Source organism: Cavia porcellus, unplaced genomic scaffold (genome assembly GCF_034190915.1).
Source record: "Cavia porcellus strain 051 isolate PalLab524CR breed Dunkin Hartley unplaced genomic scaffold, mCavPor4.1 scaffold_14, whole genome shotgun sequence".
In the NCBI taxonomy this organism is placed as follows: Eukaryota; Metazoa; Chordata; class Mammalia; order Rodentia; family Caviidae; genus Cavia; species Cavia porcellus.
Window position 1 is genome coordinate 18,271,475 of NW_026947497.1, and position 6,663 is coordinate 18,278,137.

At 36.8% G+C, this 6,663-nt stretch overlaps 1 pseudogene; it reads left to right on the forward strand.

The window, feature by feature from the left end:
* LOC100720647 (kinesin-like protein KIF2A) overlaps positions 1-6,359 on the forward strand; it is a 53,546-nt pseudogene extending 47,187 nt beyond the window's left edge.
* The last annotated feature ends 304 nt before the right edge of the window (positions 6,360-6,663 follow it).

The following is a 6,663-nucleotide window of genomic DNA, read 5'->3' on the forward strand; positions in this document are numbered from 1 at the left end:
CAGGAGAGACAACCGAGATTTGAGATTAGTGAAATATTTTCTTTCACGATTCCCTGATTTACTTCTGGAGATCACTGCCAATTTTATTTTCTATATGATGAAGTTAACATTGTGGACTTGACCCAAAGGTGGATATTAGGAGAAGCCATAGCATTTCCTTTTAAGTCAGTTCAGTTTTCATAGCAAGACTGAGCAGTTTTAAATCCTTTGAGTGTGTGCATACCTTATCAGTGACTGTACACACATTACCTACTCCTAAATTTTGCTGTGCTCACCTCTTCCTGCTCTGACTTGACTAAGGCTAGTGATCCTAAATTTCTGAAGCACAGACAAGATAAATTACATTCTTTATTTGTCTCTGTAAATTATCTTTATCATGCGTACATTTTTACTGTAGTTGAGACATTTCGTGTATGCCTGGCCAGTGAATTTTGCAGGACCTGCCATATCGTTGAACAGAACTAACTTTGTAATAGTGGACACAGCTGCCAGCCCATTCCATCTTGTATGTAAAGATCTGGAATTATGATTTGAAAGTCATGTAAAACGTGATTCTAATTTTCTTAACATTTTCTTTGTAAAAACCTAAAATATAAACTAGTTGGTGTATAATATAAAGTAATGAAATTCTAAAAAATAAATAAGTACAAAAAGTGTTTTAGATGTAACTCAGTGCAAAATCCCTAGGTTGTAATTCGAAGTGTAATCTATGTTATTAAAGTATGGGATTTTTTTTAAAAAGGCATTTTATTTGTGTAAGTTTTTCAGATTTAGATACTATCTACTAGGGACAATAGTAATGTCACTCCTTTTAAGACACCATGAATTATGAATGTTCTTTATAAATGTGCTACTCAAACTATGGCTCCCAAGCCAGCACATCAACATGGTCTGGAAACTACACAGACAGAATTGTCCTCATCTCCACCTTACACGGAGCACATTAACATTTGACAAGCATGCATCTGACTGTGTAATACATTGGCATTCCAATCACAATAAGGCTTTTAAGACACAAAAGTTTTTAACAGTGAGTTAATAATAATGTATCCCACTAAGAAGTAATGTTGTTATTCCCCAAAAATGACTGTTATTAGGTTTTCTCAGTTGATTTATCAGAGAGAAGGATATCATTTGTACCAAGCAATCTATATACATTCATCAGACTGTCTTATAAATGTTAATATACCCAAACAGCAACCACCAGGTGAAGCCTCAATACGCTACACTCACTGTTCAAAACTGAGCTCATTGATTTTCCATCCCAGGTTTTTCTCCATTCACACCATCTATCCTGGTGTAAATTTTACTGCTAATAGCATCTGTTCTTGTTCAAGAAAATGTACACATCTCTCATATCTGACAGTCTATTATTTCTCACCTGATTATTTCTTGTAAGGTTCGACTAGCTAACTTCTCCATCATCTTGCTTCACTCTGAAGAACTTTATGAAATATACATTTGATTACATTGTTTGATTAAATCATCAAAAATAAGCCTTAAGATTACCTATACTTTAAAGGAAAAAGTCATGAAAAATCAGCTTCAAACTACCTTCACTTTTGGTTTGGAGTCCTTGAACACTTGGCTTCACCTAGAGAATTGCCTCGCATTTCAAACATAGGAGAAGTCCTTTTACACTTGAGTATCTTGAAAATGCTTTTCCATCTACTCAAATAATTTTCCTCCTCTTTTTGTGTAGCAAATAGCTATTCATATTTCATGTTATGAAATATGTTACTATTTCATAAAAATGAACAAAATAGAATTTTATTTTCTCTACCACATGTGCTGGAAACCAATTGGAATGTATTCTCATTTTTTTGATATGACTTTGCAAATTTCTTCATCAAGAAGTAACATCTATATCCTCATCCCTTGAATCTGGGCTGGATTTGTAATTCACTTTACTCCGTAGAATGCAATGGAATTGCCAGTCTGAGCCTTGACCTCAAAAGACTTTCTGCCTTCCGCTTCTGTGACTGCAAACTTTGGATAGTCTACTGGAATATGAGATTGATTGTGTCACTGCATGCTATTCCTAACAACCTAATATCAATTACTATATATAATCATATGACAGAGATCCAACAAAATGAGTGGAATTATCTACCCAAACCTCTGGTAGAACCTTCCTTGTGTGACTCAGAGATTTATGGAAAAAATTAACATGTATATTTTAAAAGTAATTTTGCAATGGCTATATAATACAGATATAAAAAATTTCAGTGAAGTTTTAGGTGATGTCTTAGTTACTTTCTCATGTCTGAGAAACATTATCCACATCCACAACTCTAAGGAGGTAAAGTTTATTCGGATTCACAGTTTGCAGAGGTTTCAGTCCATGGTCAGCTGGCTCCAAGTCAGAGTGGCATGGAAAAGGGGTATGGCACAAGGGGAAGAGTTCATAGCATGGCATCGGGAAGCAGAGAGAGAGAGAGAGAGAGAGAGAGAGAGAGAGAGAGAGGGGGAGAGAGGAGGGAGAGAGACACACCTTTCCAGGCCATGCCCCAATGACTGGTCTCTTCCTCTCAAGTTGTCCTTCCCAATGCCACATTTAGCTAGAAACTCAGCAGTAGACTAATCCACTAATGAGCATCATGGCTCATGATCTAAACATAATCCTAAAGTCCCATCTATGAGTTCCCCAGGCCTCAGGAGCCTTGTAAATATAAATCACAACAGCCAAGTTCAGCCAAGTTTGGCCACAAGCCAAGTCTGGCCCACAGGCTATTTTAGCACATAATACACACTTGAGCTAAGATTGGCTAAATATACTTTTAAAGAGTTGTTAAAAATAAAAGAAGACAGTGTATATGGCCTGTAAAACCCATCTAGCCTAAAATATTTGCTATATCGATTTTTAGAGAAAAGTATTTGCCAAATCCCGAGCTATAGTACTGACTACCTTGTGATACTGGAAAAAGGACATAAAATTAGAGCACCTGACAGAATAGAGACCCCAGGAACACATCCAGAAGTATAAGGTCGGTTGTTACATGATAGAGTTGCCACTGTACATATATACACAAAAGCATGGCTTTTAATTATGCTCACTAATTGGTTATCTTTATGATAAGAAAAATGAAAAACTGGAATTAATTTTAATTTTAAGCAAAACTACAAAGAACCAAAAATACAACAGAAAAGAACAATCCTCAGTCTAGAAGAGGAAAGATTTCTTAACACACAAAAAGGACTCACGAATCATAAAAAATTCATAAAACTATAACATTAAAATTAAAACTAAATCCAGGGATTCAGATCAGCGGCACAAGTACTACCTGGCAAGAGGGAGGCCAGGAGTTCAATCTCTGGTACCAAACAAAATCTTCAAGTTATGAAAGTATATCATAAAATGTGAAAGCATCAACCAAAGAGGTAAAGATGATATCAGAAATATTTGTAACTAACAAAAACTATTATTCAAAATAAATAATTCTTACAGAACAAGAAAGGAAACACAAGCGACACAGTGGAAAACCAATAAAAAAATAAAGTAGGGCTATCAAAAAAATGAATTGATTAAGTGACCAATAATATTACACTGTACTTAACCTTATTAACACCAAAAATGAAAATTATAAACATGATAAAATATGATTACATACTCACCCTGTTAACAAAAATAAGAAGGCTGACAAATCTAAGATGTCTTCAATTCCATTTTTTTTTCTCTGCTAATGGAATAGAAATTGGTTTAACCATACTGGAAATCTGGGATTATTTTATGAGATTGAAGATTTTTCTCTTCTGTGACCCTGCACATTCCCTCTTTGTTAAATAAACCAATGAGAATCTCATTTTGTGTCTCAGACTATCAACACCAGTACCAGTCTATTAATTTGTTAGAAATATCGATACTCAGGCTCCACCCCAGATCTACTGAGTCAAAAGTCCTGAGAAAAGATTTAGCCATTTTTGTTTAAGTAAGCTCTCCAAGTGACACTGATGCTAAAATTTGAAAACTGATGCTCTAGGAAAATACTTGCATAAGTTCCCCCCAATGCTTGTTCAAAATTGTTGATAATATTATTATTCAAAAGAGCCCAGACTGGAAAAACCCCAAAGTCATTAACAGTTAAGTAGATAATAAATCATGGCATATGTATAAAAAGGAATATTACTAGTAATGAGAAATGAGCATTAACTCCATGCAATAGCAAGGCTCAGTCTCACAAATGCATTCAGAAAAGAGAAAATTCAAAAGAAAACTTGTGGTACAACTCCATTATACAGAATCCAAAAATGAGCAAAGTAAAAATTTTGAGAGAATTCTGTGTGTAGATATTTTTTAAGACACCAAAAGCATTATGATAATTAAAGTTGAGGTGTTAGGGCCAGGGATATAACTCAGCAGCGCAATGCCTGCATGGCAAGTGCAAGGTCTTGAGGTCAATTCTTGATACCAAAATATAAAAATAAAAAAAGAAAGTCAAGAGGTTATTTATCTGTGAGACTGTATCAATAAGCAATGGCATGGATAATGATCTAGTTGGGCAAAGGCAATGCTGGATTTCTTGTTTTAAATAGAAAATGTAAGACTACTCACACTATAATTATTTCTAAAATGTAATCATGGTTTTCATGTGAGATAACTACAAGACATATCTCACAGTTAGGGAAACATGTGCATACACACACACATGATTTATTTATTAGTAATGACCTAAGGATGCTAGTTTTTACCCCAGACCTATTTAGTCAGATTTCTCATTGTTAGCACACAGTGCCATAAATAAGAGGTTTAATTGTGCTCACAATCTCAGGGGGTTCGGTACAGGACTGGCTGGCCCCGAGGCAAGAACATCACGGAAGCAGAGTATGGCAAAGCAAAGCTGCTTAGTCCATGGGACCAGGAAGCAGAGCAGGGTAAGAATACCAGCACAGAATGGGCCATGGACCAGGTACAGTGCCCAAGGACAAACCTCCATCATCCACCCAGACACACTCATCTCGTGGGTGGCTCCAAGCTAATCATGGTACTACAATGAAGCTTAAGGGTCACAACAGATATAATACTGTAAAATATCCATAACTCCATATTTTCATAAGGTGTTCTTCAAACATTACATGCTGTAATCATTATCATAACCACTACTTGCATACCTTGAATTTTTAGTGGACTAATTATGAATACTAAAGCATTTTCCCTCCACCTAGAAATACTTTTAAATTTCTCTTTTTATTTAAAAAAATCCTTGAAATAAAATGGATTTAAAATAAATAAATAATTGGCTAAGAATGCTTAGTGAAGAAGATTGATAGATGGGTTTTTGCTTGACAACTTTTTAGTTATCATCCACTTTGTTTTCAAAACCATGAAGGTTTGTCTATTGCAGATATAAGTCCAAATTTTCAATTTAGCTTTGAAGCTCTTTGGTTGTTGATGATTCATGAATGATGTCTTATTATACTGACTAGGAGTTAGAAGAAAGGGAAAAATATGGTGAGATTTTGACACTGAATGGGAAACTTTGACAATTAATGCTTGCTATGAACAAATACCATCAGATCCTTAAAATATCTTCCATCAGTCACTCTATTTAGTAGTAAACGTCCAATCATTTTAGTGGAACAAATTCACTAGGACCTTAAAATGAAGTCATGGAAACTGTGATAGGTATTTTTCCCAACCATTCCATCATTTCCTCAGCAACAATATGACTACACAGACTAGTGAGTCATGGGCTGACCTGAGGCTCACAAACAGAGGTTGTGTGTAAGAGTTGGGGGCCTGCATACATGGCCAGACATCAGGGAGGTCAAGCCCATGCTAACAACTTTCCACAGCCAGCCAACCCCAGAAGTATCCACAGATGGCACATAAATAATTAGGTAATTACATTCCCCTCTAGGGTCTCTGAGAACAGTACAGGTACAGTGCTAACCCTCCATTTAGAAAGCATTACATAAGTTTTAGGATTTAAAGGTAGCCTAAAACCAGAAAATAAAATCAAACAAAATTACATAAAATACTCTATTTCTTAGTTAAATCTTGAATATGCAAGATTCAAGATAATTTGCTCTCCATTCTCTACTTTCTACAGCAAAGCACTGGAGACCTTCCCCTCCATCCTGCAGACACCTGCAATGGGAAGGATCAGCAGCAGCACCTCCCCTTTTACCCCAGAAACCTTGGGGGTGGCAGGAATACAGGTTACCACTCCTCCTCCACTCCAGAGGTCACTGGATGGAGAGAGCATTGGACACTACTGCCCCTTACTCCAGAGACCTCAGCAGCTCAGGGACCATCAGTGACTCCATCTACCACCTACAGAATCCTGGTGGGCTGGTGGAAGCTTCAGCAACTCCTCACCCACACAGAGGTCCTCAAAGTGCCTGTGACACTGTTGTGAGTTTCTCCCTCAAATAGAGGATGTTAGTGTGTCAGCACGAGCAGCGATGAACCCTCCCTCCAAGCTATAGAGCTTTGATGAGCCTAGCAAGAGTGTAAAGAGTGTAACTTCTTCTCCAATACAGAAAACACCAGTAGGTTGAGAAGAGCTCCAACAAGGACTTCCCCAATCCAGAAGAACTTGAAAGGGCTTAGAAGACCCCAGTGACACAGTAGAATCCCAGATGAGGTGCACACTATCGCCAGGTAAACCTGGAAGCCGAGAACAGCCTAAAAGCCTAGTAACAATAGGAGCTTAGGGTTGG